This window comes from Prosopis cineraria, unplaced genomic scaffold (genome assembly GCF_029017545.1).
Source record: "Prosopis cineraria cultivar Desert tree isolate PC_DT_omini unplaced genomic scaffold, ASM2901754v1 PC7, whole genome shotgun sequence".
NCBI lineage: Eukaryota > Viridiplantae > Streptophyta > Magnoliopsida > Fabales > Fabaceae > Prosopis > Prosopis cineraria.
In genome coordinates, this window is record NW_026555338.1 from 30,443,086 (window position 1) to 30,457,421 (window position 14,336).

Consider the following 14,336-nt stretch of genomic DNA (forward strand, 5'->3'; position numbering starts at 1 on the left):
ATTTATAAATTAGAGTCTTTAGTTTATTATACATTTTATCTGCTGACTGGAAGGAGCTGAGCTCCTAATTGATATAATGTTTAAGAAAAAATTTTTGTGATACAGAATTTAGGAGATCTTATTAACAGAGGAGGTTCTGCCAAAATTTTTACAAAATGTTAAAATAATTATTATAATGATTATTATAAATAGTATTAAAAAGGTCCGTGTAAAGCTGAGTACATTTTAGTCAAATGAAATAAAACTTAAATTTATGGCTTCCAGGATGTGTGATGTTGTTCACATTTTGTGCCGGTCATCCCCTATTTTTGGGCCGTGACACATTCTCCCTCAAACAAGAGGGGGTAACAAGAAGTCTAAGTTTATTCTTGCAAACAATGAATAGAGGAGATGAAAGAGCTTTAATGAACAATCTGCTACTTGACTGCGTGATGGTATATATCTAACAACAAGTGTGCCTGTAATGACTTGATGTCTAACAAAATGTAGATCTATTTCAATATGCTTTGTTCGAGCATGTTGAACAGGATTAGCGGCCAATGCATTAGTACTTAGATACTAGATTGTAGGAGGATATTGGGGAGCATAACCAAGTTCATATAATAATGAACACAACCAATTTACTTTAGCTATGATATATGTTAGTGCCCTGTTTTTTGACTCAATGCTGGACCTTGACACAACACGTTGCTTTCTGGATGCCCAAGTAAGTAAAGTGTCACCTAAATATATACAAAACTAGCCATTGATTTTCTATCATCTATATTTGTAGCCTAATCAGCATCTATGAAGGCATTAAGTTGCAATTGTGAAAAGGTTTAACATGAAAACCAAGTCTATAAGTACCCTTAAGATATCTTAAAATCCATTTCACACCTTAAAAATGAACATCAGTGGGTTGGGACATAAACTGACTCAGCTTATTTATAAAAAAGGCAAAATCTAGTTTGGTGGTTGTAAGATATTATAAAGCACCAACAGCTTGACGATAAACAGTGGCATCATTCAGAGGATTTCCATCAGAAATAGAAAATTGTCTACCAATAACCATGGGTGTGGATACTGGTGCAAAGTCAAGCATCCCAAAATGCCTTAACAAATCAAGAACATATTTGGCTTGGCTTAGATAAATTCTAGAATTAGTTCAAACTACTTCTATTCCCAAACAATAATGAATGGAACCTATATCCTTAAGTGAAAAAATAGACTATTTAATTTCTGAACAAAAGATTTCAAGTAATCAGAATTATTGCTAGTCACTAGTATATCATCAACATATATTAAAATAAACACAATCAAATCTCTAGTTCTTGGCATAAACAGCCAGAATTAAGAAAACCCCATTCTAACAAGGTTAATCATAATCTTTAATACCAGGTATGACGTGCTTGTTTTAATCCATAAATGGCTTTGGTGAGCTTGCAAACATGAGTCGATCTTCTTGAATTAACAAAACCATTAGCCTATCGCATGAAAACTTCTTCCTTAAGAAAACAATTCAAGAACGTATTATTTACATCTAATTGACGAACTTCCCATTGAAAGGTTACATCAATTGCAAGAATAATGGGTGCTGTTGTTGTCCTCACCACAAGGCTAAAATTTCTTCACAATCAAACCCAGGAGTTTGTTGAAAGCCTTTTGCGACTAACCTTGCTTTGTGCTTGAGAAGAGAGTTGTTAGCTTTGAACTTGGTTTTGAAGACCTATCGGCAATCGATTATTTTTTGCAAGGCAGATGGAGGAACTAAATGCCAGGTTGGATTTCATGTAAATTCCTCAAACTCTCTCGCCATTGCTAAAGCTTCATGTATTAAATTAGGTTTTGCCACTGTTTCAAGAGAAGTTGGATCGTTTGAGGTCAAAAGCCTAATAAAGGGATATTCGGGCTTGAATATTCCATGTTTGGCCCGAGTGACCATCTGATAGGTATTGGGAACATCACGCGTAGGGACATTAGTGGACTTTAGGGAAGGACTTGTGGATGTGGAAGAATGTGGTGATGCATCAGAAAAAATTATTGGGTCTACAAAAGTTGAAGATTGACACCTAAAGGCGATGGGACCATAATCTCAAAAAGTACAGTAAAAGGTGGTTCCTCCATATTCTCTGACATTACAGACTATAATGGTTCCTCTAGATGGCCATTAAAAAGGAAAAGTATGGTTCTAAATTATAATAGGAACACCAGACTTGTACAAGGATTCATCATGATGATGATTTAAGAAACCTGTGGCAAATGGGAAAATAGAGGAATCAAATATAATGTGCCTTGAGATATATATGTGACTTGAAGAGCTCAAGCATTTAAAGCCTTTTTATTGATGAGTAGCCAAGGAAAATACACTTTTGACTGTGAAATTGAAATTTGTGACCATTATAACGCTTTAAACATGGGTAACAAGCACATTTGAATGGCTAAAGAGATTTATAATCAGGCTCTGTTTTATGAAGCTTAAACAGGGGCATTTTGTTGTGCAAAACAGGAGTTGGCATTCAATTTATAAGAAACACAACAGTTTTAAAAGCCTCAACCCAATAAGTAAGAGTCATATGAGCTTGAGTTAATAATGTGAGACCTGTTTCTACAATGTGACGATGTTTCCTTTCAGTTCGGCCATTTTGTTAAGAGGTATAAGGACAAGTGTATCTCATATTAATGCCATGTTCATTAGCTATGGCAGTAAATAGTTTGTACTCTGTTCCCATATCACATTGAATGTTCTTGATTTTACAACCAAAATGATTCTTAACAAGTGCTTTAAAATGGTTGAATGCATTAACAGCTTCCCCTTTATGTTTGAGAGGATATGACCAAGTATATCTACTAAAATCATCCACAAAATGAATATAAAATCTGTGTTCATGAATGGATTACATTGAAGCTGGCCCTATAAATCAGTGTAGATTAGTTCAAGAGGAAATGAAGCATGAGAGGCAGATTGTGTAAATGGAAGATGTTTGGACTTGCCCATCTGACAAGCTTAACAAGCATTATTGTCATTAATTGCAATTTTTAAATTACAGTTAGTAGAAATTTGTTTAAAAACTCTATCACAAGGATGTCTTAATTTTTGATGCCAACTAAGAAAATGAGAGTCTGCCGAACAAGCATTAGCTTCAAGAACTAGAAAATTAGCATTTGCTTGAGATACTACAACATAGTAAATCTCAGGTCGAAGGTGAGGCATTGGGTATATTCTTTGGCATGGTCTCCAATGCATTAGCACCTGGCCTATCATTTTGTCCTTCACAAGACATCCAAAATTAATGAATAAAACATCAACCTTATTATCCTCTATCAGTTTATGAACACTAAGCAAATTCTTAGTGGCTGAGGGAACAAAAAGAACATTAGTAAGATGAAGATTAGTGGATGCACAAGAAAGAGAAGATGAACCAATGGCGTGAATGGAAGTTTTCTCACCAGTACATGTAAAGAAATGAGTCTTACCCACAGATTGAGACATGTTCAAATGTTTAGCAGATGGTTTAACATGGTAGTTAGCACCATTATCCATGTACCAAGCTGAGTTGTTCACGGTATAAGGAAAGGCATAATAGGCTTGAGGAGATCCATGATCAAATGATAGAGAGAAATTCCTATCAAAGTAGTGGTAACACTGAGCTACCACATGACTAGGGCGCTAACATAGAAAACAGAACAGACCATGTAATAACCCAAGCTATAATTATAGTTTTAGAATAAAAAATAAGATAAATTTACTGCATTTTTATTCTTAGGAGAAAGATAATAAGAGGTGTTGCTAGTTTAATGAAACCCATCTTGGTTCTTGCTTATGAGGTTTGGTGATCAAATCCCGGTGATGTCCAAAGAGATATTTTATTTTGGTTGTCTGATCAAAGAAATTGCCATTTTTGCCCTGAAAATAATAATAGTAAATATAATCATAATAATAAAGAGACAATAGGAATGAGGGGGCACGCATTAGATTGTTTTCCTTTTACTCTAATCGTCTTCAGCTTCGAAGGTTCCAGAGTAAGGAGAGCATGTGAGAGAGAGAAAGAGAGCTTCGGACCATAGCCTCCATCTTCGTCGCCATTGCCGGTGCTGGGATTGTTGCTGTGACTCATCTTCACGTGTTATCTTCAACCTTCTTCCTTTTTCGAAGCAGAGTACTAGTGCCAATTTTAGGTTCTCCTGGCTATGCGGTCGTGGGTGTTCAAATCTTCTTTTCCTTTCCCTCCATCTTTATCCGTCTACCGCTGCAAGAAGTTCCGACAATGTCACAGTAAGTCTTCTCCTTTGTTCTATGCTCGCTGAAAACTTGTGCTGTTGTGGAGGTCACTCTTCTTCCCTCTCCCCTGTTCAGTGTGATCTTTAATCTCTCCTTCCCTTCTCTATGATTGGTTGATGATTTGAGGTATAGAAACTTCAAGCTTCTTCCCATTTGTGGTTCGAGGTATGTGTGTCTGTGTTTTGTGAGTTAGGTAATGATTCTTCTTTTTCTTTTTCTGCTGCTATGAGTCTTAGATAGGGATAATAAATTGATTCTAGCTAAAAAATTTAGTATTAAGAGCAGTATAATGATAGATAAATTGGAATTTTCTATCAATTAAGGCTGATTTTTATGTTAAAGAAATGAAATTTAGTAAATTAGACTTATTCAAATATAGACATTAGAGTTAATTGTCTATTGAATGAATGGGATTAGTGTGTGTGTGTGTGTTTAGTGTTAAAGGATTTTTGGGAAATAGCGATGGGATAGGAAGAAGCTTGGTCTAAGTTTTATGCAAAATAGAAGATGTTTAATAGAATGTTTATAAAAAAGAGAGGAGATTTTGGATTCAAGGTAGCAAAATATTCATGATAATTATCTCATCAATGATTAAACAATCATGGAAGGCAATTGTCTTTGATAATGAAAGTTAAAGTAGGATTTAGAAGCTTTTGGGAGAAATACTTGAGTTGGTAACTTAAAAATCAAATCGTTATTTATATTCATTTTTGAAATATCTTTAGATGTTTGATGATGAGTTTTCTTAAATTTCGTTAACTCTTAACTTTTATAAAGGTATACTTGATTTGGGTGTTAATTATTCATGGATTTAATTTAAGTTTTGATGAAGAATTTTGATTATGAAACTATTGTGAGTTTTACTTGAGTATTGCAAATAAATTGGATGATTATGGAGGTGATGTGTAACTAGTTGGACATTTGATGCAATGTTTGAGAAATATTGGTGTTAAGATTTATCTATTCTACCCCTTTGAACTAATTTGGATTGTAAATTTTGAGTTGTAATGTGTGACATGTATACATAATAGTATTGAAGGGATTGGTTAATATAGAGTATAAGTTGGATTGATTTAGGACTTAGTATCTATGGTGTCATTATTGGAAGGGAGTTTAGTAAACTTAGGTAATGATCACTAAATTTGTATTATTATTATTGAATAGGGGATTTAAAGAAAGAAAATCTCAATTAAAATGGTAAGGAAGAGTTAATTGAAGTCCTAAGAAATGAATTCAAGTACCTAGGCACACTATAGGTAAGTGGATAGCATTTTAATTAATTTTTTCAATCAATATTTTCTTTATTAAAATATCACATTTTTCTACAAATCATTTTAATAGCAATAATGTGACTATTAAATATCTATTGATTAAAATTACTTTATTTTAAAAAATTAACTTTACTAGATTTGAAACGTTATTTGATCAATTAAAATAAGTTTGGACTTTGATTATGAGATTTTTATTCTGTCAAATATTGGATTAATACAGAAAATAATTCATGCGAGTTCGACTTTGAAAATAAAAATTTCATTCATTATTGATGATTTTCTTACATATTTGAAATTGGATTTGAAAGGAACTTATTACAGAATACTGGTTGCGAGCGGTAGCTCCGTTATTCCTTGGCGCTCCATGGTTAATGACTAGCTAGTTTGATATTTGTGAGCTTTGTTTTCATATTTGTTATTCGTGAGTTTAACACCTGCGTTTGATTTCATGGCTTTAAGACGCGTTTGGTTAGTATTACTCTCGTGAATTGTGTATTCATGTTTTTCTTCATGGAATAACCTCGTTTGGTTACTTACCCTCATGAATTGTATGTCCACATTTGTCTTCATGGAATAAGCAACGTTTGGTTATTTACTCTCGTGAACTATGTGTCCACATTTGTTAATTGTTCTAATAAGTCCCACTAATTATAATTTGATTATTGGTAATTTTATATTCCTTTGGTTTTATTTAGTAATTTATTTATAAGTATTTATTTCATTTATATGCTTTCTTAAAATCAAGTGATAATAACATTTGCTATGAGAGCTCAATAGTTTAAAATTTTATTTAAAATTTTATAGAGCCATTTTATTTTGAAGTTTATAAAACTTTTATGAAAATTATTGTTTCTTAAGCTTGCATAATTATTTCAAACTTTCCTTTTAATTCATATTAAATTATTTATTATTAGGACGTTATTCATTAAAAAATTATTTTCGGCCTCGAATACCTTAGCTGGCGCTGATCCTCTTGCCAAATCCTAAGGACTTTTAGACGTGCTTAGGTGCAAAATTTATTGAGATCCCTCCTTTTGATGTAATTATAAACACTTATGTATTTTATTTGAAAAGTATGATCAGATGATTCACGTAGCCTATAGCTAGATTTCTATTTTAATATATATATATATATATATATATATTATTTGCTGACTGGAAGGAGTTAAGCTCCTGATTAACACTATATTTTATGTAAAATATTATGTTGTAAAATTTTTGAGAAATCCTATATATAGGGAAGGTTTTGTAGCAATTTCTACAAAATATTAAAATTCTTATTATAATAATTTTTATTAAGTATGTTATAATTTTTAGTGCAAATTCAGCTATGTTTTAAAATGGAAAGATTTCTCAATTTAGGGCTTAAGGGATGTGTGAAATGGTTCACATCTCATGTTGGTTACCTTTTGTTTTCAGGATGTGACAGACCACGTCCACAAGAGGAACATTTGCATCCATAATTGCCTCTGAAACCTCAATTACCATGTCATGAATGCAGATTTGAATTAGAACATACATCACCCTGTGCAATGTTAAAGAGGGTTGAATATATAGTTAGATTAAAAATGCATTTAACTGTTCAAGATGACTTTCAAAGGCTAATAAGGAGGCCTGAACATCAATCCAAGTACGGTTAGGCATATCAATAAGTTTACAACTATTGCATTATATATAGTTAGCATCCAAGCCATTTAAGGCCTAAGAAATAAGATCATTAGTCATAATCGGAGTACTAGCTATAGCTAATTGGTCAGAGAGAGTCTTGAGTTTGGCTAAATATTCCTCTATACAAAGCCTATTTTTATGAGTTTGTTGTAATCCAGCTTTAAACACCATAACGCAAGCCTTTATTAAAGCTGAGTGAGAGCTTTGGCACCATCCTAGAGTTCTTGTGCCGTGCACTAATGGAAAAGCTATGCGCCAATATCCATACTCATGGCATTTTGAAGCCAACTAACAAGCATCTTATCAACCGCATTTAAATCTTCAAGAGTTTGAGCAGGTAAAACAACAACATCTCCTGTAGCAAGGGATGGCAAATAACCAACACTATTCACTTGTAACTCTAGCTTATTTCCTTCAATCAATGGAAGGATAATGGATTCCCAGAAGAGATAATTTCCTCATTCCAGCTTGATCAAGGTAAGTTGGCTACTCAATAATGGATTAGTTGTAGACACAGTTGTCACACCCTAAAATACAGGAGTGACCCATATGAGATATGTTCACAAACACATCTCCTTGAAGCCTTAATTAAGGAAAGTTTTGAATTAATATGTCTAACACACTATTAGAATGATTATATGTACCTAATTTTACTTTTCACCTAAATCAAAATTTCATATAAATTTTCAGCAGCACTTTCCCTATAAGTAAGATCTCTTCAAATCTCTATGACATAAATTTTATAGTATACATTTAGCAATAAAAAGCTCTGTTCCTCAGCAATAAATAAACTACATAACATGAAAGGGAATATTCACAACATAAATCTCCACTTGACTCAATAAAAAAAAATCTCTTAAGGTTTAGCAAGGCATACAATGTCAGCTACACTATCTGGGATCAAACTAAATACTTTCTAGTGAATAACATCCCAACCATAAAATTTGCAAAATTAAAATGAATAATTTACAACAATTAAAAAAATTGAAGACAAAACAATTGGATGTAATAAAATTAATAAATTTGGAATAAAAATTTTTATACAACTTCAATATTATAAGCCTTTAAATCTTTAATAATGAAACAACTCTAACATTTTATCTTAATGAGTTAAATAGATTAAATAATTAAATTAAATAAATAAAAATAATAACATTTACTAATTAAAAACCTTTAGAGTATGAAATCATCAATTAACCAAAAATTCATATTTTTTGGAAATTTATCAGAATAATTCACAAACGTGAACACATAGTCCATGAGGGTAAATAATTAAATGCAGCTCATGTTATGAAAATAAATGTGGACACACAGTATAGGAGGTAAGTAATTAAACACAGCCTGAGCCATGAAAACAAATGTGTGCACACAGTTTACAAGGATAATACTAACTAAACACGGCACATGCCATGAAAAAAAACATAGATATTAAACCCATGAATAACAAATGTAAGAACAGAGTTCATGAAGATTAAACTAGCTAGTTATTGACCATGATGTGCCAAGGGCCAACAGGACTGTCATTAGCAACTAGTATTTTGTATAAAATTCCTTCCAAATTCATTTTCAAACATGTGAGAAAATCATCATTTTTAAGGTATAATCTCGATTCTTGAAATCAAACTCACATGAATAATTTTTAGGCATTAAAACTTGCTAATGCTCGTGGTTGCGTTTATTGAATAATTAAAAATTGTCAACATTAGTGAAAATGATTTTTATCAATCTTAAAGTATATCTCATAAGGGATAAAACATTCATATGCCATAATGTACATATTCTTCACCATCATCTTGTAACTTTAAGAATGAAGAAATTTAATTAACAAAGTATCCACTAATTAATATAATTATTACTAAAATAATTTGTATAAAAATATAAAATTTTAGGAAAACAATAATTGATAAATTAATTGAGATGCTATTCACTTACTTGCTAAGCTCCCAAAATAATAATGTGTTCTTTCTAAACACCTCTCCGTTTTTCTTTAGCTACTCTATTACCTAAACTAGAAGAACAAGCAACTTTCTTTATTAAAAGCTCTAATTCATATATCTCTAACTGAAATTCATAGACTCAATATATAATCTAAAACATATTAAAGTCCTCTCAATTCTTACTTGTCCTTAACCCACCAATCATATTTAAAAAAAAAATTTCTTCTTACTCCTTTCTCCCACCTACAATGATATATTTATCTCAATCATACCTCCTTCCCTTAGTAATCAATGAGTGATTATTATTAAGGCTCTTCCATAATTCATCATGAAGTACACTTTATTCAAAATAACACAACTTCTTAACCTACACACTCACAATTGATGATATAACACCCTTAATTCACTCATAAATATTATCAAGTATAACAAATTTCTCTCCTATGCCCAAGTGCTTCAAAACCCAAACTAATTGTCACGCCCTGAAAATAGAGGATAACTGGCATGGCTACGAACTACATTACACATTCCCATAAGCTTTAAAATAAAAATTCCTTCCATTTTTCAAAAAAAATTAGATTATATAAAAATTCTAACACTTTTAATATTAACTGTCATAATAGGACTTCAATATTTTTATAAAAATTTTGGCAAAACCTCCCTTGTAAATAGGATCTCCTAAAAATTCTACAACAAAATTTTCACAGAAAACAGTATCAATCAAGAGCTCAGCTCCTTTCAAGCAGTAACAGTATATAAATCAAAATAAAATCCTAACAACAATCTATGTGGAGCAACTAATCTTTCTTTTAAATCAAACATACATATGACTTAAAGATTTATATCAAAGATTAACCGTACTGAACAAAATTTTCACCCAATATAGCTATATTACTGTAATAACTCAAGAATTTTAAGTAAAAAAATTATATAAAAAAAGAAGAAGTTAATATATAGTATTGTATTATAATTGTAGTTATATTAATTTTGGGATAGTTTTGACAAGAAGGAAAGTTGGTGTAGTGGAAGTGTGCATGTAATGCACTCATTTGGTGCCAAGTTCGAATTGATAGAGGCTAAAAAGAGAATTACTTTTGCAATTTTTGACTCTGTGAAATTACCAAATGCCTTTCGTTAAATCTGATATATTCCTCTTCTTTCTTTCTCTTTATCAGATCCGTGCGTGTTAGTCGGTGGAGAGAGAGCTTGAGGATTTTCCAAAATCTTTGAACCCTCGTCCGGACTTCTGTCCTCCGCCATCAGTTCTGTATTCTACTGGTTGCCGGTGACTCCATAAACGCCGGAGTCTTCACCGTGGGAAAGGATAAACGGGTTGGTAGTGCTCTCCTATATTTTGCGTCATTCTCCCTTATCTTATCGTCTGTAAAACTGTGTAAGTAACTCAAGCTTCCTCGTCGTTTTTTTTTCAGTCTGTAGCTTGTGGTTATGAGCTCGCCGGCGTGCTTGTCATTGCTGTTGTCTCATCCACCCTTGATCAACAAAAACGTGATGTCTTCCTCCTCCTCTGTTCCAAATCAATTTTTTTCCTTTTCTTCATCATTGGCGTGGCTATGTAGGTGAATAGGAGAACTTATTTCTTTTGTTCTGCTTGCTCAATCAATTACTAGTTTGCTCATCTCTTTTTTATGCCAACAGCGATCTTCCTCTCTTTCACTGTGTAGACGAACATTCTCTTCCCCCTCTTGGTTTGTGTGTTGTTAGTTTATCAAAGGTGAGAATCTTTGATCTCTTCTCCTTAGAAAATTCTGTGCGTGTGAGATGGTGAAGGATAGAGTTGATGTTGCAATTTTATTTTCTTAAGCCCTGCTGCTACCCGTGACCGTATATGGCTATATAAGAAGAGGAAGCTTGATTTTAAATTGAAATTAGTGGTTATATAAGGAAGGAGTTGATAGTATAGAATTGAGTTTGTAATTAAAAATGATTGAATTAGTGATATTGTAAGGTTTAAGGAAGCTGAAATTTTGAAAGAAAATGTTAATATTAGCTTGATAACTTTTACTCATATAGTCTTTGATAAAATGTCCAGGAAGAGAGTTGGCTTGGATTTGCATTTTTTGAAATTTAATTAGTCTTTGTGAGAAGTATGCTAGTATGAAAAATTTTGGATCTACAAATTGACTTATAGATTGTAAAAGAATTTAAATATGATTTTTTTATGAAGCCATTTAAATTCTTGGGAATTGTAAGGTTATTAGTAAATTGTTGGGTGTTTAAATTGAATTAGTAGAAGTAAGGCACCTAAGGCATTTGGTGCAAAGCTTGAGAGAAAATTGTGTCTCAAGGAAATAGATTGGCATGGTTAAAATAAGTTAGAGGAGACTAGTGATATGGATAATAATACTTCGATCAACTCTAAGGCATGAAATTTCATTTTGAAAATTTAAATGATGGTGGTTGGTTGAGATTATGCAATAAAAAAAAAGAAAGAAGTTATTAAAAGGATATTTATTTGTATCCTTATAATGTGTGTGGAAGAATAGGACCTTGAAAAGAATTAAAGAAAGAATATCTTTGGGAATTTGGAACTCCGACGAGTAAGTGAATAGCATTCCTTATAATTATTTATTAAAAATTTTTTTATTGAAATATTTCATTTTTTATGAATTATGTTAGTTTTAGAAATTTTGAGATAACGATGAAGAAATTTTGAGATAACGATGAAGGATCGTTTTATTATGATTTGTGCATTTTCTCAACAAATATCTTTTTAATATTGATGAAGGCACCTTTACTTATTGAATTTCAAAATTTCTTGGTTACATGATTAGTGCAAGTTTGTACATTCACTATGATGCATCGATTTGGCAAGTTTCATATAATTGAGGCGATTCATGCGAGTTTGCTCTTGAGAATGAAAAAGTTGACTTCAAAAATAATTATTTTTCTCGCGTGTTTGAAACGGGATTTCTAAGAGAACTTTATACAGAACACTGCTGCTAACGGTAGTTCCGTTAGCCCGTAGCGCGCTGTGATTAAATACTAGCTAGTTTGTTTCGTGAGTTTTATTCTCATGTTTGGTATTCATGGCCTGCGTACCTGCGTTTGATTTCGTGGCCTGAGTCACGTTTGGTTACTTATCCTCGTGGGCTGTGTGTTCACATTTGTTTCGTAGTTTCAGCTGCGTTTGGTTACTTACCCTCGTGGACTGGTATGTCCACGTTTATTTTCGTGGCATAAGCCGCGTTTAGTTATTTACCCTCATAGACTGAGTGTCCACGTTTGTAACCTATTCTGTTGAGTTTTCAAAATTTTAAATGTTGATTAATATGTGTTTTCGAAATTTACTTGATTTTGACTAGTAATTTGTATCACTTTGAGTTATATGAGAGCAGATTGTCTTCTTTAAGTATGATAACATAAATTATTTTTAATTTACTCTTATTTTATAAATATGGTTATGACTTACATGTTTATAAATTTTGGTGGAATTGTTTTTAATTAGCTGACACCATTATTAGAGATTATTGATTAAAATTTTAAGAACTTTTTCATGGGAATGCTATTCACTGAAAAAATTATTTTGATCTCAGATTTGTTAGCTAACGCTGATCCCACCATCGACCTCTAAAGGGTAATTAGTTACAGTGGGTGGACCTTTTTGATTGGTATTGTTGCTTTAATGTAAATATAGAAATTATATGTCTTTTGATTTGAAAGAAAGAGTAGATGCTCCACATAGGTTATTGATAAACCTTATTTTTGGTCTGTATATTGGTTGTTGGCTGGAAGGAGCTACGCTCCGATTTATATTGTTATCTGTACAATTTTTGTTGTAGAATTTTCCGGAAATCCTAGTTACAGGGGAGGTTCTGCTGAAATTTTTTTTTAAAAAAAATCAATACTTTCTTATGATAATGAGTATCAAGGAGTTATTTTAATTCTCTTATGACTTGATCAAATTTTGGTCTTCTCTTTTGTAAAATGGAATAAATATTCATTTTGAGGCTTACGGGAAGGTGTGTGGGGTTCATACCCGTGCCAGTCATCCTCTATTTTTGGGGCGTGACAATTGCCCTTCAGAGATCGGTAGTGGGATCGACATCAGCTAATAAATCTGAGATCAAAAATAAGTTTTTTTTTTCAATGAATAGCATTCCCAAAGTAGAATTTAAAAGAATTAAGATAATAACTCAAATAATAGTGTCAACCAATTGAAAAGATAATAATCCATCATAATAAACTTACAAGGCTATAAATCATAATCATAACCGTAAAATGAAAGTAAATTGGAAGAAATTTATTTTATCATGCTTAAAGAAAATAATTTATTCACATATAAACCAAAGTGATATACTTGCTAACCGAAACCATTAAAATTTTGAAAACACATTAATCAAAATTAGAATTTGTGAGAACTCAACAGAACAGGTAACAAATGTGGACACATAGTCTATAAGGTTAAATAACTAAACGCGGTTTATGCCACGAAGATAAACATGGACAGATATTCTATAAGAGTAAGTAACTAAACGCAGCTGAAGCCACGAAATAAATGTGGATACACAGCCTACGAGGGTAATACTAACCAAACGTGGCTCAATGCCATAAAATCAAACGCGAGTACAAAGCTCACGAATAACAAATGTGAGAACAAGCTCACAAGGCAACTAGCTAGTTTTTAACCGCAGCATGCTACGAGCTAATGGAACTGCCGTTAGCAGCAATGTTCTATTTAGAATCTTCTTAAAAACCATGTTTCAAACATGTGAGAAGAATAATTACTTTTGAAATACAATTTACATTTTCAATACCAAACTCACATGAATCATTTCAAATTTTAATTTAGTACTTGTCGAAAATAATATTTCATAAATAATGTACAAGCTTGCGTTAATTGAATAACCAAGAATTTTTTAGAGATTAATAAACAAATAATTCCATAATCCTCAAAATATATTTCTTGAGGAAATAAATGCACATATAATCATCTAATTATCCATCATCAATATTCCATAATTTTCAAAACTAATGTAATTCACAAAGTAAAATGTTTCAATAGAAGTCTATTAAAAATAAAAATGAATTAAAGGGGATGTTGTTCACTTACATGTCAAACTCCAAATTTTCAAAGTATTTTGTCTTCAATTTCTACCAGAATTCTCTTCGTCCACACACCTTATACAGATATAATAAATGAAGTTTTAATAGATATTCAATCTTTAACACAACTCCAAATTA

General features: G+C 31.9%; 1 long non-coding RNA gene across 2 annotated transcripts; it reads left to right on the plus strand.

The window, feature by feature from the left end:
• The first annotated feature begins 3,778 nt into the window (after positions 1–3,778).
• Positions 3,779–10,916, plus strand: LOC129316210 (uncharacterized). 2 transcript variants are annotated; one of them, XR_008594708.1, is made up of 3 exons: positions 3,779–4,252; positions 10,310–10,470; positions 10,565–10,916. It is a non-coding gene; the product is annotated as an uncharacterized LOC129316210 (long non-coding RNA). The 2 variants fall into 2 exon arrangements; XR_008594707.1 differs by lacking the exon at positions 3,779–4,252 and adding an exon at positions 7,280–7,674.
• The last annotated feature ends 3,420 nt before the right edge of the window (positions 10,917–14,336 follow it).